Source organism: Pithys albifrons, chromosome 7, assembly GCF_047495875.1.
Source record: "Pithys albifrons albifrons isolate INPA30051 chromosome 7, PitAlb_v1, whole genome shotgun sequence".
NCBI classification, from domain to species: Eukaryota; Metazoa; Chordata; class Aves; order Passeriformes; family Thamnophilidae; genus Pithys; species Pithys albifrons.
Window position 1 is genome coordinate 1,600,990 of NC_092464.1, and position 23,997 is coordinate 1,624,986.

Here is a 23,997-nt window from a genome sequence, read left to right on the forward strand (position 1 = left end):
TCCACCTGCACAGCCCCATTCCTGCTTCCAGGTGATCCCTGGGAGCAAAGGGCAGCTGGAGAACCCCTCATTCCTCAGATCTGGAGCCTCCATTCCCAGCTGCTTCCCTTCCCCAGGGATTTGGAGCCATCCCTGCTCGATCCTCATCCCTTGGAAGGGCCATTCCCAGGTGTGTGGGGAGAACAAAGGGACACAAATCCCATGGAGCAGTGGGAGACCTGCACCCCCGGGCCAGGCTGTGTTTCCATGAGGATGTGGATTCTCTCCGGCCATCAGGGAATGCTGGGGCTGCCCCATCCCTGGGAGTGCCCAAGGCCGGGTTGGAGCAGCCTGGGACAGTGGGAGATGTCCCTGCCCATGGCAGGGGTGGCACTGGGGGATCCTTAAAGTTCCCTTCCAGCCCAGCCCACTCCGTGATTCCATGAGCAGTTCCTGGTGGAGCCGCGGCCTCATCCCTGGAATGTCCTGTAGGTGTCAGCGGAGCTCCAGGCACGGAGTGCACCCAGTCAGCTGTTCCCACTGCGGGACTGCGCTTGGAGCCGGGCTGGGCATTTCTCCAGGCAGCCATCTGTCTATTCATCCATGTATCCATCCATCCATCCCTCCCTCCCACAGAATCACAGAATGGATTGGGTTGGAAAAGCCCTCCCAGATCATCAAATCCAACCCTTGGTCCAACTCCAGTCCCTTTACCAGATCATGGCACTCAGTGCCACGGCCAAGCTCAGCTGAAAACCCTCCAGGGATGGGGAATCCACCCCCTCTCTGGGCAGCCCATTCCAATCCCTGAGCACTCTCTCTGCAAAGAATTTCTTTCTGATCTCCAACTTCAATTTCCCCTGGCAGAGCTTGAGCCCATCGTGCCCCCTTGTCCTATTGCTGAGTGCCTGGGAGAAGAGACCAACCCCCACCTGGCCAGAACTTCCCTTCAGGCAGTTCCAGACAGTGCTGAGGTCACCTCTGAGCCTCCTCTTCTCCAGGCTGAACACCCCCAGCTCCCTCAGCCTCTCCCCACAGCACTTGTGCTCCAGTCCCTTCTCCAGCCTCGTTGCTCTTCTCACTTGGGTTGGAAGAGACCTCTGAGATCATCAACCCTTGATCCAACCCTACTGTGATCACCAGCCCAGGGCACAGAGTGCCCTGGGCTGGTGATCACAGTGGGGTTGGATCAAGATATGGTGGATTCTCTGTCCCTGGAGGTGGATTCTCTGTCCCTGGAGGTGTTTCAGAGGACACTCAGTGCCACATCCAGTCCCTTCTCCAGCCTCGTTGCTCTTCTCAGTTGGGTTGGAAGAGACCTCTGAGATCATCAACCCTTGATCCAACCCCACTGTGACCACCAGCCCAGGGCACTCTGTGCCCTGGGCTGGTGATCACAGTGGGGTTGGATCAAGACATGGTGGATTCTCTCTCTCTGGAGGTGGATTCTCTGTCCCTGGAGGTGGATTCTCTGTCCCTGGAGGTGGATTCTCTGTCTCTGGCCCCACTCCAGCCCCTCAATCTCTTTCCTCAACTGAGGGGCCCAGAACTGAACACAACACTCAAGGTGTGGCCTCCCCAAGGCAGAGTCCAGGGGAAGGGTCACTGCCCTGGGCCTGCTGGCCACGCTAGTTTGGATCCAGGCCAGGATCCCCTTGGCCTTCTTGGCCACCTGGGCACACTGGTGGCTCCTGTTGAGCTTCCTGTCCCTCAGTCCCCCACCAGTCCCTGGTGGGATTGTCCAGCTGGGCAGCAGGATGGGGTGGCCTTGGGGGGAGGGAACTCCTTGGCATCCCCCTGGTGGGATTGTCCAGCTGGGCAGCAGGATGGGCTGGCTCTGGAGGGAGGGAACTCCTTGGCATCCCCCTGGTGGGATTGTCCAGGTGGGCAGCAGGATGGGGTGGCCTTGGGGGTAGGGAACTCCTTGGCATCCCCCTGGTGGGATTGTCCAGCTGGGCAGCAGGATGGGCTGGCTCTGGAGGGAGGGAACTCCTTGGCATCCCCCTGGTGGGATTGTCCAGCTGGGCAGGAGAATGGGCTGGCTCTGGGGGGAGGGAACTCCTTGGCATCCCCCTGGTGGGATTGTCCAGCTGGGCAGCAGGATGGGCTGGCTCTGGAGGGAGGGAACTCCTTGGCATCCCCCTGGTGGGATTGTCCAGCTGGCACATCCCATGCTCCCACCTGCTGGGCTGCAGAGGGGGCTCCACCTCGAGCCCTCCAACCTCCAGGCTGTGTCTCTGGAGGTTCCCATGGCCAAGGTCAGGCTTCCAGGGGTCCAGGGACATCAAAGGGAAAGCCCCAATTCCTTTATGGTGTCCTTGGCCAAGTTGGGAGCTCTGGGAATTTCTGCTGCCTGTTCCAGCTCTGGGGAATTGCTCCTGGAACAGAAGGGGAATAAAACCCTCTCCTGGGCTGCTGTCCTCACTCCACAGGTCCTGAAGCCTCCAGAGCATGTTCCTGCAGGTTTTCCCTTTGGGAAACCATCCCAGCAGTGGCTGTAGGATGGAATTTCGTTACTCAAACATTTCAGGTGCTTGGAAAATGCTGGGTTGTTTCCCAGGGCTGTCTGGGATGCTCTGGGATGGTTTATGGATGGGGTTGGAAGCTCTGGGAGAGCTGTGGCAAGGACAGGTGGGGGAGTTGGGGGATCCCACCGGGAATTTCATTGGGACAGGATTTGTGGGTGTGGGAGACTGAGCTGGGTGGGGGGCACTGAGCTGGGTGGGGGGGACACTGAGGTGGGTGGGGGGGACACTGAGGTGGGTGGGGGGGACACTGAGCTGGGTGGGGGGCACTGAGCTGGGTGGGGGGCACTGAGCTGGGTGGGGGGGACACTGAGGTGGGTGGGGGGCACTGAGCTGGGGGGGGGACACTGAGGTGGGTGGGGGGGACACTGAGGTGGGTGGGGGACACTGAGGTGGGTGGGGGGGACACTGAGGTGGGTGGGGGGGACACTGAGCTGGGTGGGGGGGACACTGAGCTACAGGGGGGACACTGAGGTGGGTGGGGGACACTGAGGTGGGTGGGGCACTGAGCTGGGTGGGGGGGACACTGAGGTGGGTGGGGGACACTGAGGTGGGTGGGGGACACTGAGGTGGGTGGGGCACTGAGCTGGGTGGGGGGGACACTGAGGTGGGTGGGGGACACTGAGGTGGGTGGGGGGGACACTGAGGTGGGTGGGGGGCACTGAGCTGGGTGTCCACACACGGAAGCTCCATCAGGAAAGGTCTCCAAGCAGGTGAGGTGGGCAAGGCTTGGGGCTCTTTGGTGCCTTCCAAAGGGGTGAGACCCCAAACCCTGCAGAGCTGCCCCAGCCCTGGGAACAACAGCCCAAGGACGTGGAGCTGCTGGAGAGCCCAGAGGAGGCCCCGGAGATGCCCCAGGGCTGGAGCCCCTCTGGGCTGGAGCCAGACTGGGAGAGCTGGGGGGGTCACCTGGAGAAGAGAAGGCTCCAGGGACACCTGAGAGCCCCTGGCAGGGCCTGAAGGGGCTCCAGGAGAGCTGGAGAGGGACTGGGGACAAGGGAGGGAGGGACAGGACACAGGGAATGGCTTTCCACTGCCAGAGGGCAGGGACAGGTGGGATATTGGGAAGGGATTCCTGGCTGGGAGGGTGGGCAGGGACTGGGATGGATTTCCCAGAGCAGCCATGGCTGTCCCTGAATCCCTGGAATATCCAAGGCCAGGCTGGGACATGCAGGCACTGGGAAAAGGGGATGCCAAGAGGCAGAAGCAGCTCCAGGTGGGATATTTAGACACGATGACTCAACACAAGAGGAGGAATCAAACAAAGGAAATCCTTGGAATTCCAGGCTGTGCTGCAGGAGGGAAAGCTGGAATGTTGGAGCCAGCACTGACACACTCGGAGCCCTCTGGGAACGTGTCAGGCACTGCTGGGATCTCCCTTTGGGATAACAAAGGACTGAGCAGAGAGTGGAGAAAGCTCAGATTCAGTTTGTGAACGACAGAGACATCCTGAACTGCAGGAGAGCAGGGACAGGTGGGATGTTGGGAAGGGATTCCTGGCTGGGAGGGGCTGGGATGGATTTCCCAGAGCAGCTGTGGCTGCCCCAGCCCTGGGAGTGTCCAAGGAGCCCCCTGGGACAGTGGGAGGGGTCCCTGGGACAGTGGGAGGGGTCCCTGGGACAGTGGGAGGTGCCCCTGGGACAGTGGGAGGTGTCCCTGCCCATGGCAGGGGTGGCACTGGAGGGGCTTTCAGGTCCCTTCCCACCCAAACCATTCCATGACTCCATGATTGTATGCCACTCATTTCAGCCTTATTTTCCTAATTAGAGTTAATTACTGTAATAATTTCACTCTTTCAGCTGAAATGATCAACTGGATCATTCTTTTTTTTTGCCTTAACAAACTCATTACCTTATTCCCCCTTTAATTACAGCAGATTAGCTCTGCAATCCACCTGCTTAATCCCATTTGTGCCTTGGCTGATCCTGGAAACAGGCCCAGGGAGCACTCAATGATTGCAGTGACTGCTGGGATGGAATCAGTGCAGGGAAACTCTGGGGAAAGCCACTCAGAGCTCCTTCCAAACGCAGGTTCAGCTCCTGCACACTGTTAATAACACTGTAAAACTCATTGCCTCCCTTTTGCTGAGCCTCAGGCAGGCAGGGGTGGAACACCAGGGCAGGGAAAAGCAGAGGGGTGTCAAGCAAACAGCACTTGCCCCCGGCAAGGAAAGTGGGGATGGTGGAAGGATCACCTGGGACTATGGAAAGTTTAATTTCCCAAATTCCTCCAACTCTCTTCTCTTCCCTTCAATAATCCCAACTTGCAGGAGCCTTGTGCTAAGAGGGGATTTCATTCATCCTCGGAGTCAGGCTGATCCTCTGGCCTTGGCTCCCCTTTTCCTCCCTGGGCAGAGCACAGGGGATAAGGAAGTTTTCTTTGGATTGGTTCCCTGCACTGATGTCAAGTTCTGTAACATTCCCATCCAGCAGCTGGAAAATCCTCTGTCCACAAGGGAGATGTTGGCAGGAGCCAGCCCAGGGAGAGCCAATCCCAGCTCTGAGGGTTTGCTAATCCTGTCAGAGCTCATGGCAGCACTCAGGGTGATCCTGAGGGATGCTCCTGGATCCATCCCCTCAGGGGGATCCTGATGGATGCTCCTGAATCCATCCCCTCAGTGTGATCCTGATGGATGCTCCTGGATCCATCCCCTCAGTGTGATCCTGATGGATGCTCCTGGATCCATCCCCTCAGTGTGATCCTGATGGATGCTCCTGAATCCATCCCCTGAGGGTGATCCTGATGGATGCTCCTGAATCCATCCCCTCAGGGGGATCCTGATGGATGCTCCTGAATCCATCCCCTCAGTGTGATCCTGGTGGATGCTCCTGAATCCATCCCCTCAGTGTGATCCTGGTGGATGCTCCTGGATCCATCCCCTGAGGGTGATCCTGATGGATGCTCCTGAATCCATCCCCTGAGGGTGATCCTGATGGATGCTCCTGGATCCATCCCCTCAGGGGGATCCTGATGGATGCTCCTGAATCCATCCCCTCAGTGTGATCCTGGTGGATGCTCCTGGATCCATCCCCTCAGGGGGATCCTGATGGATGCTCCTGAATCCATCTCCTGAGGGTGATCCTGATGGATGCTCCTGAATCCATCTCCTGAGGGTGATCCTGATGGATGCTCCTGAATCCATCCCCTCAGTGTGATCCTGATGGATGCTCCTGGATCCATCCCCTGAGGGGGATCCTGATGGATGCTCCTGAATCCATCCCCTCAGTGTGATCCTGATGGATGCTCCTGAATCCATCCCCTCAGTGTGATCCTGATGGATGCTCCTGAATCCATCCCCTCAGTGTGATCCTGAGGGATGCTCCTCTATCCATCCCCTCAGTGTGATCCTGATGGATGCTCCTGAATCCATCCCCTCAGAGTGATCCGTGCCCTGGGCTGATGATCACAGTAGGGTTGGATCAAGATGTGGGGGATTCTCACTCAGTGCCACATCCATAGAATCATAGAATGGATTGGGTTGGAAAAGACCTCTGAGATCATCAAGTCCAACCCTTGATCCAACCCCACTGTGATCACCAGCCCAGGGCACTCTGTGCCCTGGGCTGGTGGTCACAGTAGGGTTGGATCAAGACATGGTGGATTCTCACTCAGTGCCACATCCATAGAATGGATTGGGTTGGAAAAGCCCTCCCAGATCATCAAGTCCAACCCTTGGTCCAACTCCAGTCCCTTTACCAGATCATGGCACTCAGTGCCACGGCCAAGCTCAGCTGAAAAACCTCCAGGGATGGGGAATCCACCCCCTCTCTGGGCAGCCCATTCCAATCCCTGAGCACTCTCTCTGCAAAGAATTTCTTTCTGCTCTCCAACTTCAATTTCCCCTGGCAGAGCTTGAGCCCATCGTGCCCCCTTGTCCTATTGCTGAGTGCCTGGGAGAAGAGACCAACCCCCAGCTGGCCACAACTTCCCTTCAGGCAGTTCCAGACAGTGCTGAGGTCACCTCTGAGCCTCCTCTTCTCCAGGCTGAACACCCCCAGCTCCCTCAGCCTCTCCCCACAGCACTTGTGCTCCAGTCCCTTCTCCAGCCTCGTTGCTCCTCTCTGGGTCTCTTCTCATGACCAGCTCTCAGGGTGATGGCACCAATTCACAGGTTGTGCTGCCGTTCCTGGGGAGTTAATCCATGATTTCCTGGGTTGTTCCCCTTGTGCTGCCACACAGGACTCTGCTTCTCCAGGCAGGAATTCCTCCCTCCTGCCCTGCAAAGCCATGGGGGGGAACAGGTTGGTGTGGTGTGTCCTCTGGTCCCCCTGGCTGGATTAACCCCCCCAGTGCTGCTTTTAGGGGAAGGAGAAAGAGGATTTCAGTGCTCACAAGTCCAGTCCAACTCTTGGTACCTGAGAAACATCAAAACCTGTTGGAACAGCAACAAATAAATACAGAATATGGTAAAAGGACATTTTGGGCCACTGGACTTCAACCAAGTGTCCTGTTCAACCTCATATGATCAAATATATGGAATTGTTGATGCCCCATCCCTGGAAGTGTCCAAGGCCAGGCTGGATGGGGTTTGGAGCAACCTGAGCTGGTGGGAGGTGTCCCTGCCCATGGACTGAATGATCCTTAAGGTCCCTTCCCACCAAACCATTCTGGAATTCCATGAAATCCCAATAAGTTGTGTGGCATGAGGGACCAAGGGCTGTGATCCCTTGTGCATCCCATGCCCTGGAGAGTGTGAAGGAAAATGGTGGGACACAGAGGGCAGTGAGGCTGGGGGGGGCTAATTAGCATAATTTGGAGTGATTGATACCTTTTTTCATCACCTCTTCCCCTCCTCCCATGGACAAGTAAGATGAGTAAATAGTCCAGCCCAGGCCAACCTGATCCCTGGGTCACACACAGAGCTCAGGGCCAGGTGGGACAGTTTGGATGGGTGGAAACAACTCTGGCACTGCTGGAAGCATCTCACACTGCAACAGGACATGATGAAATGAAGAGCAGTGGGGGCCAAAAATGAGGATTTTCTGCTCCATTCCCAACACTTCTCAGGGTGTAAAATTCCCAGTTCCCATCTGGGGAAAAACCAGTGCAAAAGCCCCTTACCTGTGTCCAATATCATGGAAAGGTTGAACCCCTTTCCCTGTGTCCAATATCATGGAAAGGTTGAACCCCTTTCCCTCTGTCCCCCATCCTGGAAAGGTTAAACCCCTTTCCCTGTGTCCAATATCATGGAAAGGTTCAATCCCTTTCCCTGTGTCCAATATCATGGAAAGGTTAAATCCCTTTCCCTGTGTCCAATATCACGGAAAGGTTAAACCCCTTTCCCTGTGTCCAATATCATGGAAAGGTTAAATCCCTTTCCCTGTGTCCAATATCACGGAAAGGTTAAACCCCTTTCCATGTGTCCAATATCATGGAAAGGTTGAACCCCTTTCCCTCTGTCCCCCATCCTGGAAAGGTTGAACCCCTTTCCCTCTGTCCCCCATCCTGGAAAGGTTAAATCCCTTTCCCTGTGTCTAATATCATGGAAAGGTTCAACCCCTTTCCCTGTGTCCAATATCATGGAAAGGTTCAACCCCTTTCCCTGTGTCCAATATCATGGAAAGGTTCAACCCCTTTCCCTCTGTCCCCCATCCTGGAAAGGTTCAATCCCTTTCCCTGTGTCCAATATCATGGAAAGGTTCAATCCCTTTCCCCATGTCCCCCATCCTGGAAAGGTTCAATCCCTTTCCCTGTGTCCAATATCATGGAAAGGTTCAACCCCTTTCCCTGTGTCCCCCATCCTGGAAAGGTTCAACCCCTTTCCCTGTGTCCACTGCCATGGAAAGGTTCAACCCCTTTCCCTGTTTCCCCCATCCTGGAAGGATTTGCTCAGACCATCCAACCTTGTGGGTTTGTTAAACCATTGCCAAAAAAAAAAAGATGTTTTACTGGGGAAATAAGGGCAAGTCTAAGGGACTTGTTACTGAAATTAAGCTTTTATTTGGAAAGAAAACGACAGGGATTCATTTTCCCACATGGGAAAAGGGAGAGAGTTGACCTCCTCCAAGGCCAGGGTGAAATTCAACTTCCCTTCAAAAAAAAACCAACCCAAAGAGAGCAACAATAACCAGCCTGACTGGAGCTGTGTCCTGGAGTGCAATTAGTCACAGTTGTTCTCTAATAATTTCATGCCTTTGGGAGCCTTTGTGGAGTGATTAAAAAGAGTTTAGGCCAAATTAATAGTTGTTAAAAGATGAGCAGCTTCCAGGGAGGGGGAAAATTGCCATGCAGGGCCACGTGTGCCCTGCAAAGGGGCAGGGAACGGGCTGGTTCCTGCCTGAACTGCCTCCAGCACCTTTGCCAGCCCACCTGGCACCCCCCCTGGCACGGCAGGGATGGGAAGCCAATGGAAACCCCGGGAGGTGCTGGGTCAGTGGCTCAGGGCTGACCTGAGCCCGGGGGGGTCATCCCTGCCATGGGAACATTCATGTCCCTGGTGTTGAGCAGCAAAGCTCAGCCCTGGCAATGCCCTGAACTGGGTGACCCCAGCAGGAGGAGTCCAATGAGAAAACACCCCCAGCAGGTCCTGGGGCTGCTCCAGGCTCAGCCACTCAGAGCTTTGGCAGGGGGAGGTCGGGGGAGGTCACAGGTTCTGGCATTTCCAAGCTCAGTGCCAGGGAAGAGGAAGGGGGTGGGAATGTGTGTGTGGCCAAGCAAGGAAACTGCACAAGGTGTTGTGGGAACAAGGGGCACCTTGGCCAGGTTTGGCTGGTGAGAGTGGAGGTGTCTCCAGATAAGTTCATTACCCCCTTTGTTACATTTTTGTGGTATTTTACAGCCCTATTTCAGGTTTCTGCTCAGCAAATCTTCACTGGATTCCATCAAGTTCCCTGGAGAAAAGGAGGCTCAGGGAGGACCTTCTGGCTCCCCACAACTCCCTGCCAGGAGGGCAGAGCTGGGGAGGGGTCAGGCTCTGCCCCAGGAACAGGGACAGGACAAAACAGCGTCAAGGGCAGGGCCAGGGTGGATATTGAGGGAAATTCCTCCTGGGAAGGGCTGTCCAGCCCTGGCACAGCTGCCCAGGGCAGGGGTGGATCCCCATCCCTGCAGGGATTTCACAGCCCTGTGGATGTGGCACTTGGGGACATGGTCAGAGGTGGCCTTGGCAGTGCTGGGGATGGTTGGACTGATGATCTTAAAGGTCTTTTCCAACCCAAATACATCTCTGATTCCATGAAAAAGCAGGACAAGGTCTCCAGAGCCACAGTCAGTGCAGGCAGCACAGGGAGGGTGAGGGGAAGAAATAAGGCTCAGGTTTATTCCTTCAACATCCAGAGTCTCCCAAAGGGCCACCACGAGGCTGCTGAGGTGGATCCCAGGGGTGGTGACCACAGAGGGGTCTGGACAAGGTACAATGAGCTCAGGAAAATGAAGAGTTGTGGTAGTTCCAAACCTCTGGTGCAAAAAGGGATTTTTCAAAGCTTGTTTTTCAGCCAATTGTGTGTGAATTTTATTTCAAGCTCCAAATTCCGATTTTCCCTTTTTAAAAAATTCATTTATTTTTTTAAACCTGGGCAACGTTGGTATTTTCCTTACCTTATTTGTGGAAACTGCTGGATCATGGTCCCATTTTCTATTTAAATAGAAACTAAACCCCTTCCCAGGCTCTTCCTGTGCACTGAGCTCAGTGGCAAAGGCACCACTGCAAGACCCAAGTGAGTTGTTTGCATTAAAATCAGAGAATCCCAGAATGGTTTGGGTTGGAAGGGACCTTCAAGATCATCTCATTCCAAACCCCATCCATGGGCAGGGGCACCTCCCACCAGCCCAGGGTGCTCCAGCCTGGCCTTGGACACTCCCAAGGGATGAGGTTTATCTTGGTCATGGAGCCTTATCCATGTTGGAAATATTCCTGTGCAGGGAAATGTGTAAGGACAGAGGACTTGTTGTCATGGCAACCATCCATCCCTGTTCCCAACCACCCCCCTGCACCTCCTGCTTCCCTCTGCTCTCCTTCCTCCAGCCAACAACAGCTTCCTGCCCCTGCAGTGACTCAACCCTTCCCTGTCCCAGCCTGGCACCTTGGGAAAGCCAAGGCAAAGAGAGGCCTCCCTGGAGCTGCCCCGGCGGGGCTGCAGTGCCAGGACTCACCTTTGGTACCAGGGACTGGCACCACAGTGGGGAGAGAGTCAAACAGGGTGGGTTTAGGTGGGATATTGGGAAGGGATTCCTGGCTGGGAGGGTGGGCAGGGACTGGGATGGATTTCCCAGAGCAGCTGTGGCTGCCCCATCCCTGGGAGTGTCCAAGGCCAGGCTGGAGCACCCTGGGACAGTGGGAGGTGTCCCTGGGACAGTGGGAGGGGTCCCTGGGACAGTGGGAGGTGTCCCTGGGACAGTGGGAGGTGTCCCTGGGACAGTGGGAGGGGTCCCTGGGACAGTGGAAGGTGTCCCTGGGACAGTGGGAGGTGTCCCTGGGACAGTGGGAGGGGTCCCTGCCCATGGCAGGGGTGGGATGGGATGATCCATAAGAACTCAGGACAGGCTGTTTAGGATTTCATGAGCATTTTTAATGAGCAGAGGACGTTTCCCAGGGAGCTGCTGGAGAGAGCCCAGAGGAGGCACCAGGGTGGGCAGAGGATGGAGCAGCTCTGCTGGGAGAGCTGGGATTGATTGTTCAACCTGGTGGCTTTGGGGTGACCTCATTGTGGCCTTCCAGGACCTGAAGGAGCTCCAGGAAAGATGGAGAGAAACTGTTTACAAAGGATGGAGGGACAGGACAAGAGGGAATGGCTTCAAATTAAAAGAGATTGGGTTTAGGTGGGATATTGGGAAGGAATTCCTGGCTGGGAGGGTGGGCAGGGACTGGGATGGATTTCCCAGAGCAGCTGTGGCTGCCCCAGCCCTGGGAGTGTCCAAGGCCAGGCTGGAGCACCCTGGGACAGTGGGAGGTGTCCCTGGGACAGTGGGAGGTGTCCCTGCCCATGGCAGGGGTGGCACTGGATGATCATTAATATCCTTTCCCACCCAAACCATTCCATGATTCTATGATTGTGTGACACTCGTTTTAAGCTTATTTTCATAATTGGAGACAATAAACTGCCTTAAATAAGGTTAGAAATTTCCTTGTGCTTTCCCAAAGCAAATTCCTGGGGGTTTTTCTGTTATAATGCAGAAAAAACTATTCAAGGCCAGGTTGGATGGGGCTTGGAGCACCCTGGGACAGTGGGAGGTGTCCCTGGGACAGTGGGAGGTGTCCCTGCCCATGCCAGGGGTGGCACTGGAGGGGCTTTCCCACCCAACCCATCCTGTGGGTCTGTGATTCCATCAACCAGCACTGGGCCACTGTGGAGGAAGCCCAGGAGCTCTGTGGGCAGAGTGTGACCTGCTGGCTGAAGGTGTTGACCCTTCCCCTCTGCCCAGCTCGGGTGGGTCACATCTCACCAGACATTGCAGTTGGTTTAAGGGCCCCAAACTTGTGTCCTGTGAGGAAAGGCTGAGAGAGATGTGAGAGGGCAGAGCTCAGGGGGGTTTGGCCATTCATAGAAATGCCTGAAGGGAGAGTGAAGACAACTGGGACAGGCTCCTGTAGGTGCCCAGTGACAGGACCAGAGGCAGTGAGACCAAAACATGAAATTTTTCTCCATCAGAAGAAGAATTTTCTTCACTCTGAGGTAACGAAACACTGAGAGTGGCTGCCCAGAGAATTTGTGGAGTATCCACCTGTGGAGAAGGTCAGAATCCAGCTGGACATGGCCCTGGGCACCCAGCTGGGCATGATCCTGCTCTGAACAGGGTGCTGGGCTGGATGATGGCCCAACCCAAGGCCAAAGCACCTCAGTGTCTCAGCTTGGATAATCACAGATGGACAATCAGCCCCTTTCCCCCCCTCATTTTCCAAAGGGGTTGTCAGGATTTGCAAAGCTGTGACTGTTGAGTCAGAGCTGGGAATGTGCTTGGGCAGCTGGGGCAGTTTGGCCCCAAAGGGTTTACTCTTGTCCTCTCCTTTCTCCTTCCCTCATACCCCTCCACCCTGCAGGGGCTTCTCCCCATGGCCAGACTCTCCCAGCTTTGGTCCCCAGAGAAACTCCAGGGCCCTTTTCCCAGGATTTCAGGTCCTTGTGGCCACAGCAGCTCTAAATGAAGGACCTTTGGACAGAAGACAGTCCCAGCTTTGCTGTCCCACTCCCCTCTGGAGTCTCCAGCCTGACACTTTGGCTTTGCAGTGGGTTGTGGAGAACAAAGAAGACCTTGAGCTAAGACAGTGCCCTGATTGTGCTCCAGCTAAATCCAGGTTTAATTCCCTCAAAGTAGATGCCCTAATTTGCAAATTGCTGTCCTGTGATAGACATCCAATGTCCCACATGCAGTTAAAATATCAACAAGTCCCCTGGGATCAGGTGGGAGCTTATTAAAAGCACAAACCACACGTGTCTCTCTTTTTGCATTCATACTTTGGCTTGAACTCTGGCTTTGGTTTGCACTAAAACCCCTTTGCCTTTCCTAAAAAAAGAGGCTCCCACAGTGGCTGAGTTAAGCTTTTTATTCCTGTTATTTTCCTGTAACTGGAATGGTCCTTGCCTGGTGTTTGGGTGGTCAAATAGACCTTGTGCACCTTGGAAGCCACCAGGGGTTGTTATTTTTCTGGTCTATCTTTCATAATAGCCCAAATCTCCTCCCCCCTCGAGCTGAATTCAGGGGCTGTCTGCAATTTAATTGTGGGGTCAGCACGGAACATTCTTCCTGGAAAAGGAAGATGATGAGGTGGAGGAGTAGAGCTGGTTAACCAGCAAAGCAAACAAAGCAGGCAGAGACATTTCTCAGCAGTTCAAACAGAGCCCTGTGTGTGAGGGGGGAGTGGGAGGGGAGGTCTGGAGCTCAGGGGGTTGAGGGAGGGAAGAACAACCACTGGGTTTGGGCAAACCAGGCCTGTAATTTCCAAAATGTGGAGCAGAAGGTTTGGGCTGTGAGGTCAAGTCTCTGCCTGCCAAGGAAAGGGGGGGCTGAGCCAGCCTTTATCTCCTTCAAATGAAACTCTTCTGTTTTCTCCCCTCATCACATTAAGGCCATTAATAGATCTCATTTATTCCCCTAGATAAAACAAACTCCTGTCAAGCAGAGAACTCTCCAATCCACATAGACCAGAAATACCCACACGTGGATTAGGAATTTTCCTACAGCACTAAAAACTAAAGTGAGAATTCCATTTTCCACTGAAAACCAGCAATGGTGGGAAATTTCAGCCTTAAAAAAGCTTTGAAAATATTCTCTGGTGTTTGTGTTTAATTTCAGGTCCACATTCCCAGGAGAGTTTGACTCCCTTGGGCTGTGGATGTGCAAGAGTGGGAGCCTTAAGCCCAGCTTAGAGTGGCTGAGCCAGACTTTATCTACTGGGAAGAAATTTAAATTACACTGTTCCCTTTCTCTCCCTATAACACTTCAGTCATTAACAGATCCCTCCCTGAATCCATTTATTCCCCTGGATAAAATAAACTCCTGTCAAGCAGAGAACTCTCCAATCCACGGAGACCAGGAATACCCACACGTGGATTAGGAATTTTCCTACAGCACTAAAAATTGAAGTGAGAATTCCATTTTCCACTGAAAACCAGCAGTGGTGGGAAATTTCAGCCAAGCCACAGCTTTGATAATGATTTTGGTGAAGGTTTTTTTTTCAGACCGAGGTGTTTTGACTCCCTTGGGCTGTGGCTGTGCAGGAGTTGAAGTTCCAACGAGCAAGAAACTCCGCCCAAGGGTTTTACTCACCCTGTGTCTTCTGGGAGGTGGGTGAGAAGGGCCTGGTGTGCAATTCCCATGAGATTTTGGGAGCAGGATGGAGTGGTGGAGTGGGGAGAAGCAGGACAGGCAGAGCTGAGGGGGAGGTGGGACAGGAAGGGACACCAAGTGGTGGCTCATCCTGAGCCTTCACTTCCCCTTTGCAAGGACCATCCAAGGTCTCTCCTCACCGGGCAGAGTCTCTTTCTTCTCCCCCTCCAAACACATAAATTAGGATGCCTTTGCTCTTCATGTGTTTGTGCCACACTTGCCACTGCTTTCCTGATTTTCTGGGACAGCAAATGGTGCCAATCCCTCCCCCAGAGCTGCTCAGCAGCTGAGCACACACAGAGTCCACCTCTGAGTCCACCTCTGGGCTTCCCGTTTTCATTTAATTGATTGAAATTTCTGCCTCTCATGCAGAAAAGGAGCCACAAAGGTGCTGCTGCTCTTGTGAGATCCATGGATTTCCTTCATTCCTGGAGTGAGATCCATGGATTTCCTTCATTCCTGGAGTGAGATCCATGGATTTCCTTCATGCCTGGAGTGAGATCCATGGATTTCCTTCATTCCTGGAGTGAGATCCATGGATTTCCTTCATTCCTGGAGTGAGATCCATGGATTTCCTTCATTCCTGGAGTGAGATCCGTGGATTTCCTTCATTCCTGGAGTGAGATCCGTGGATTTCCTTCATGCCTGGAGTGAGATCCGTGGATTTCCTTCATTCCTGGAGTGAGATCCATGGATTTCCTTCATGCCTGGAGTGAGATCCGTGGATTTCCTTCATTCCTGGAGTGAGATCCATGGATTTCCTTCATGCCTGGAGTGAGATCCATGGATTTCCTTCATGCCTGGAGTGAGATCCATGGATTTCCTTCATTTCTGGAGTGAGATCCATGGATTTCCTTCATGCCTGGAGTGAGATCCATGGATTTCCTTCATTTCTGGAGTGAGATCCATGGATTTCCTTCATGCCTGGAGTGAGATCCATGGATTTCCTTCATGCCTGGAGTGAGATCCATGGATTTCCTTCATGCCTGGAGTGAGATCCATGGATTTCCTTCATTCCTGGAGTGAGATCCATGGATTTCCTTCATGCCTGGAGTGAGATCCATGGATTTCCTTCATGCCTGGAGTGAGATCCATGGATTTCCTTCATTCCTGGAGTGAGATTCCATGGATTTCCTTCATTCCTGGAGTGAGATCCATGGATTTCCTTCATTCCTGGAGTGAGATCCATGGATTTCCTTCATTCCTGGAGTGAGATCCATGGATTTCCTTCATTCCTGGAGTGAGATCCATGGATTTCCTTCATGCCTGGAGTGAGATCCATGGATTTCCTTCATTCCTGGAGTGAGATCCATGGATTTCCTTCATTCCTGGAGTGAGATCCATGGATTTCCTTCATTCCTGGAGTGAGATCCATGGATTTCCTTCATTCCTGGAGTGAGATCCATGGATTTCCTTCATTCCTGGAGTGAGATCCATGGATTTCCTTCATGCCTGGAGTGAGATCCATGGATTTCCTTCATTCCTGGAGTGAGATCCATGGATTTCCTTCATTCCTGGAGTGAGATCCATGGATTTCCTTCATTCCTGGAGTGAGATCCATGGATTTCCTTCATGCCTGGAGTGAGATCCATGGATTTCCTTCATGCCTGGAGTGAGATCCATGGATTTCCTTCATGCCTGGAGTGAGATCCATGGATTTCCTTCATTCCTGGAGTGAGATCCATGGATTTCCTTCATTCCCGGAGTGAGATCCATGGATTTCCTTCATGCCTGTGTCCCACACTCTGCCAGCTCAGCAGGGAGGTTGTTCCTGCCCCGATCCAGGTGGATGTTCCTCGGAGCAGCTCTTGGGATCTCACAGGGGATTCCTTTCCCTCTGCTCTTTGTTTTCAGCCTCTCAGTTCATGTCTGGGCTCCCACAGGGGTTGGGTTTGAGTTCTGTGGCTTTGCCCCACGTGCTCTGGTGCAGAGCAGAGGTTTTATATCTCCTGGAATCAGTTTAATCTGCTGGTTTGCCATAAAATAAAATGGAATTCCATGTGGGTCTGAGCTTCTCCTGGTTCTTCCCACGCAAAGCAATCCCAGCTGACTCCAAGCAGGGGCTCAGCCCCACCCGAGGCTGCAAAGAACAGGAGGGTGAGACTTTCCTTGACAGGGAATCAGGGAATTGTTCAGGGTGGAAAACACCTTGAGGAACACCCAGTCCAACCCTTATCCAGCACTGCCAAGGCCACCACTGCCCATGGCCCCGAGAGCCACATCCACAGGGCTTGGGATCCCTCCAGGGAGGGGGATCCACCTCCGGCCCTTTCCACGAGGAATTTTCCCACTTCCCAACCTGAAATTCCCAAGTTTTCTCTTGTCCCATCTCTTGTTCCCTGGGAGAAAACTCCGGCACGGGGAAGAGCACAGAGACTTCAGAGGGTCTTGCACAGGTCCAAAGAGTTGGCATGGCTGGAGGTTCCCTCAGGAGACAGGGATGGTGTGGAAACCCTGAGATAGTATTATTATTATTATTATTATTATTATTATTATTATTATTATTATTATTATTATTATTATTATTATTACTATTATTATTATTAAATTATTATATTGTTATTGTTATTTTTATCATCATAATCGTCATCATTATAATAATTATAATTATATTAATTTATTATTATATAAAATAGCAATATATAATATATATTCATATATTATAAATTAATATGATATATAATTATAATATATAATAAAAGATATTATTAGATATTATATATCAAATATATATAATATATAAAATGAAATAATATATATAATATATAATATATTAATATAATATATATTTATAATCTATAATCTATATTATATATAATATATAAAATAGATATAATATATAATATATTAGATATTATGATAATAATATTATATTATTATTATAATATTAGTATATTATTATCATCATTATAATAATTATAATCATTATCATTATATTAATGCATTATTATATAAAATAGTAATATATAATATAAATAAATATGTAATATATAAATATATAATATATTAATATATATTATATAAAATAGCAATATATATATATAAATATATAATATATAAATGTATAATATATTAATATATAAATGTGTTATTGTATAAAATAATAATATGTACTATATTAATATATGATATATTAATATAATATATAATTATAATATAGAATAAAATATATTATTATATATTATATATATGAAATATATTATTATAAATATTTTATATATATATTTATATATACTAATATATATATCTATATATTTATATAGATATATTATATATATAAATATATTATTATATATTACATATAAAATAGATATTAGAAATAAAATATATGTTATATATAACATATAATATAAAATAATATTATTATACTATTAATAATATAATATTATTATTATAATATTAGTACAATTATTATTTTATAAAATAATATATTTAATATAAAATAATATATAATATATTAATATAATATAGAATTATAATATATATAATGTAATATATTATCATATATTATATATAACATAGATTTATAATATATAATATATATTGATATTATTATGATAATATTATGATAATAATATTAATATCATATTATTATAATAATATTAGTGTATTATTATCATCATCATCATCATCATCATCACCATCCCCCCCACCCCACCCCAGGACTGAGCCGTGACTCTGCTCCTGCCTCAGACAGACCAGTCATCAAACTCTGCCCCAGGAAACCCATCCCGATTTCCAGTTGGTCCCAAAATTCCGTCCCAGTGTCCCTTTGTGAGTGCAGAGAGCGACAGTGGGAGAGGAGAGACCAGAGGGAAGGAAACTCCGTGTGGGAGGGAGGAGGTGACAGGAGCAGGTTCTAATCAAGCCAACAGCTCCAGATTCCTTTGCTTGTAAAAGGGAAAACATTTCCTGCTGGAGTTTCCATAATTCCCCCTCCTTTTCTCCCTCCCTGCTCAGTGGGAATTCTCTCCACACCTGCTGATTTCAGGGCCCTGCACCTGATTTATATTTTTGTGCTTCAGCAGTGACAGCAAAACTCTGGAGTTATCCTGGACAAGGAATCTGAGAGGACCCGTTTGCAAGGGCTGGAGGGACAGGACCCAGGGAATGGCTTCCCACTGAGGGAAAAGAGCTTTGGGTGGGATATTGGGAAGGGATTCCTGGCTGGGAGGGTGGGCAGGGACTGGGATGGATTTCCCAGAGCAGCTGTGGCTGCCCCATCCCTGGAAGTGTCCAAGGCCAGGCTGGAGCAGCCTGGGACAGTGGGAGGTGTCCCTGGGACAGTGGGAGGTGTCCCTGCCCATGGCAGGGGTGGCACTGGATGATCCTTAAGGTCCTTCCCAACCTGAACCATTCTGGGATTCCCTGAATTCCTTTATCCCAACATTCTCAGTGTCTCCTGCCCTGTTCCCATCTCCTCTCCATCTGCAATCTGTGGAGCCTCCAGCAAAGGGTCTCTTGGCCATGTGTGTTCTCTCCAAGGCCGTGCTGGGGCCACCTCTGGGTGTCTGTGGGTGTTGTTTGGATCAGGGGAACGCCCAGATTTGGGCTGTTATTGGAGACTTGGATAGTTTGACTCTCATAAAGGTCTCCCTCGAGCAGAAACCTCTTTCAGAGAAGGGTTTGGTGGCTCCTCTGTCCTGGAATTGTGTCCCTGTCCTGGAGGTTCCCAACTCAACAGCTTTTAGGTGACGTTCTAGGAACAGTTTTAAACTAAAAGATGGGAGATCTGGTGGGATATTGGGAAGGGATTCCTGGCTGGGAGGGTGGGCAGGGATGGGATGGATTTCCCAGAGCAGCTGTGGCTGCCCCAGCCCTGGGAGTGTCCAAGGCCAGGTTGGAGCAACCTGGGACAGTGGGAGGTGTCCCTGGGACAGTGGGAGGTGTCCTTGCTTGGAACTGGATGATCTTTAAAGTCTCTTCCAACCCAAACCATTTTATGATTCTATGAAATTTCTTCTATTTTTTTTCTAAGTTATTAAAAGAAATTGGCTTTTGGAGCAGAAAATGTGTCAGTGGAGCCCAGAAGGTTTGCTGGGCTATATTTAAAGGCAACATTTCCCCTCCAGATGAAATGCCATTCAGCAAAGGCATTCCAGGAGAAGAGGCACTTCCACACCCCCTGGTTGTCCCTCCTGCTTCCCCAGCCCGGGCAGAGACGGGATGAGCAGCTGGAAGTTGTCCCTCAGCCTTCCCTTCATGGCATCTCCTGCCAACTGAACTCCAAGGGGAGAGTCTTTAAACACAGAGATCAAACAAGAGCCAGGAAGTGAGAAGAAAAAGCTTCATTTTCTCCCCCCAGGCCAGTGGAAAAGTTGTGTGTGTGAGTTTATGAATGAAGCAGCTCCGTGCTGGAAGCCTTTCCCAAGGAATGTGCTCCTGGGCTCTTGCTTCACACCCTCAACCAGAGGCACCTCCTGGTGTCCTGCTGCTCCCAGGCCACCCCTGTTCTCCTCATCCTGGAGCTCATCCCGGGCTGACTCCCAAGTTTCAAAAGGCCAACAGGTCTCCTCAAACCTGCAGGTCCTTCCTCTGCAGGGCTGGGAGCGGCTTTGGGTTCTGCACCATCTGCAGTCGGAATCCAAGGCCATTTTTAACTCTGTTTCTCCTCCAGAACAGCAGAACTTTGGAAGGGGGGAGGCTCCAACCCCGAAATCCAAGGGGAAGATTTACAAGCCAGATGGTGGTGCTTAAAATAAATCATGAAAAAATGATGTGGGCTGAGGGGTTTTCTTCTCTCATCACCATCTCTCCATCTCCAGCTGAACGAGTGCTCCACCCTCCCTAAATCCTGCACCAGCTGAACACCCTTCCCTTCCCCAGTTAGAGCCTCTGGAAGATTCATCTCCTCCCAGAAATCTCAGTTTCATGAAATATTATACGGAGTGGATAGAAAAGTTCTCCCTTTATAAGTTTCTGGCTTTAATTAAAAAAAAAAAAAAAAAGAGAAAAAACAAAAATGCAGGGGGAAAAAAAAAAAAGAAAATAAAAGAGGACTTTAAAGGCTCCCTGGCTTTTGGTGGCCAAGAGTTTATATTTTCAGGCTGTAGCCAACGTATTTTGGGAAGTGAAACCTGAAGACAGCAGTGGCTTGGAGCAAAATTGAGCAAAATTAAGCCAGCAAACCGCTGGTTTTTCTCAAAATGCACCTTTTTCTCTTCAAAAGCGGTTGAGGGTCACCACGAAATGTGTAGATCAAAAAAAAAACCCACCCAAAGCTCCATTCCTGGCTCCTGAACTTTGCTTTCCTGAGCTCATCAGGATCAGCCAGGCTGGGGCTGGAGGGGGTTTGAACCCAGTCTGTGGCTCAGGAGAAATTCTAAGCCTGGACCGAGACACTGAGACCGACCGGATGGTCCAATTACCCCTCCTGGCACAAAGCTCTGGGTGCTGAGAGAACGTTGGGAATACTTGGGATGGGGCTGGAAGGACCCACATTCCCTTCCATGGTGTTCATCTGATGACAGGCAGATGTCCTGGATCAATCCAAAGAATCCCATTTTGGTGTTGGGAAACATTCCTGTGTCCACCAGAGCACCACCCCCTGGGATATCCTGGGATATCCTGTGGATAGCCTGGGATATCCTGTGGATAGTCTGGAATATCCTGTGGATATCCTGGGATATCCTGTGGATAGCCTGGGATATCCTGTGGATTCCCTGGAATATCCTGTGGATATCCTGGGATATCCTGTGGATAGTCTGGAATATCCTGTGGATATCCTGTGGGTAGCCTGGGATATCCTGTGGATACCCTGGAATATTCTGTTGATAGCCTGGAAAATCCTCTGGATATCCTGGGATATCCTGTGGACATCCTGGAAAATCCTGTAGATATCCTGGAATATCCTGTGGATAGCCTGGAAAATCCTCTGGATATCCTGGGATATCCTGTGGACATCCTGGAAAATCCTGTAGATATCCTGGAATATCCTGTGGATATCCTGGAAAATCCTGTGTATATACTGGAATATCCTGTGGATATCCTGGAGTATCCTGTGGATATCCTGTGGATAGCTTGGAATATCCTGTGGATATCCTGGGATATCCTGTGGATACCCTGGAATATCCTGTTGATAGCCTGGAAAATCCTCTGGATATCCTGGGATATCCTGTGGACATCCTGGAAAATCCTGTAGATATCCTGGAATATCCTGTGGATAGCCTGGAAAATCCTCTGGATATCCTGGAATATCCTGTGGATAGCCTGGACAATCCTGTGTATATACTGGAATATCCTGTGGATATCCTGGAATATCCTGTGGATATCCTGTGGATAGCTTGGAATATCCTGTGGATATCCTGGGATATCCTGTGGATAGCCTGGAATACCCTGTGGATAGCCTGGAATACCCTGTGGATATCCTGGACAATCCTGTGGATATCCTGGAGTATCCTGTGGATATCCTGGAATGTCCTGTGGATATCCTGGAATATCCTGTGGATATCCCAGAAAATCCTGTAGATATCCTGGAAAATCCTGTGGATATCCTGGAATATCCTGTGGATATCTTGGGATATCCTATGGAGATCTTGGAATATCCTGTGGGTAGCCTGGGATATCCTGTGGATATCCTGGAATATCCTGTGGATAGGCTGGAATACCCTGTGGAGATCCTGGAATATCCTGTGGAAATCCTGGAATATCCTCTGGATAGCCTGGACAATCCTGTGGATATCCTGGAATATCCTGTGGATATCCTGGAAAAATTCTGTAGATAGCCTGGAATATCCTGTGGAGATCCTGGAATATCCTGTGGATATCCTGGAAAATCCTGTGGATAGCCTGGAATATCCTGTGGAGATCCTGGAATATTCTGTGGATAGCCTGGAATATCCTGTGGATATCCTGGAATATCCTGTGGATAGCCTGGAAAATCCTGTGGATATCCTGGGATATCCTGTAGATATCCTGGAATATCCTGTGGATTCCCTGGAATATCCTATGGAGATCCTGGAATATCCTGTGGGTAGCCTGGGATATCATGTGGATATCCTGGAAAATCCTGTGGATAGGCTGGAATATCCTGTGGATATCCTGTGGATACATAGCCTGGGATATCCTGTGGATTCCCTGGAATATCCTGTGGGTAGCCTGGGATATCCTGTGGATAGCCTGGAAAATCCTGTGGATAGGCTGGAATACCCTATGGATAGCCTGGGATATCCTGTGGATTCCCTGGAATATCCTGTGGATAGCCTGGAATATCCTATGGAGATCCTGGAATATCCTGTGGATAGCCTGGAATATCCTGTGGATAGATAGCCTGGGATACCCTGTGGATTCCCTGGAATATCCTGTGGATATCCTGGGATGTTGCTGCTTGACTGTACCCAGCTCCCATCTGGGGATCTGCAGCACTTCAGCTCCTCCCATCCCTCAGAATCCCAATTCCTGCTGCAGTTGGAAGGGCAGAATTAACAGATTGTCCCAACTGGAGTCAAAGATTTGCTAAAAACCCCCAAAAGTGTAAAAAAAACCAAAACCCTCTGTCCTCTCCATGGACACAAAAGAGCAAACAAAACATAAACAGAACCTCTCAAAGTTCATTCCTACCTGATTAATGAAAGGACAGAAGCAGCTTTTCCATGAGTCTCATTAGATCAGAGGAGACAGGAATAAACAAATGAAATGTAAAGACTTTTTGGATCACGGCCTTCAGTTCTGTTGTCTCTTGTCAATGCACCTGTTCCATAAATCACTGAATAATAACCCTCTGCCACTCAGAGTGACACAATTTATTTGACATGATCTGCAGAATCCAAACACAACTTATGGGCTCAGATTGCTCATCATGTTTTATTCACACAAGGATGTTCCTCACAGGCTGTTTCCCTTCACAGGACTCCTCTTCTCATCCTTTTTTAGTATCTCCCTCTGTGAAATTAATAATAATTAACTTCCAATTTAGGAGTCTTCAGTCTGCTCCTGAAATTCTCCCTCATTTGATTCTAATTCTACCCCATCACTCATTTATGCCACATTTAGAGAACACTGGTCCAAATTGGAGGGATCATTTTGGTTTGAAATGGGAAGCCAAAAACGAGCAGGGAATTGAGTTCTGTGCTGGACCAAACCAGACCCTTATGGAGAGACCTGGGCAAAGCAAGAGCAGGGCAAAAAGCAGAGAATGCCACGATATCTGAGGTTGGCAAAGCCCTGCCAGCCCCTGGAGCCCACCCTGTGCCTGATGCCCACCTTGTCCCCCAGCCCATGGAGCCCACCCTGTGCCCGATGCCCACCTTGGCAAAGCCCTCCCAGCCCATGGAGCCCACCCTGTGCCCGATGCCCACCTTGGCAAAGCCCTCCCAGCCCACAGAGCCCACCCTATGCCCGATGCCCACCTTGGCAAAGCCCTGCCAGCCCCTGGAGCCCACCCTGTGCCCGATGCCCACCTTGGCAAAGCCCTCCCAGCCCACAGAGCCCACCCTATGCCCGATGCCCACATTGGCAAAGCCCTCCCAGGCCATGGAGCCCACCCTGTGCCTGATGCCCACCTTGGCAAAGCTTTCCCAGCCCATGGAGCCCACCCTGTGCCCGATGCCCACCTTGGCAAAGCCCTGCCAGCCCCTGGAGCCCACCCTGTGCCTGATGCCCACCTTGGCAAAGCCTTCCCAGCCCCTGGAGCCCACCCTGTGCCTGATGCCCACCTTGGCAAAGCCCTCCCAGCCCCTGGAGCCCACCCTGTGCCCAATGCCCACCTTGGCAAAGCCCTCCCAGCCCCTGG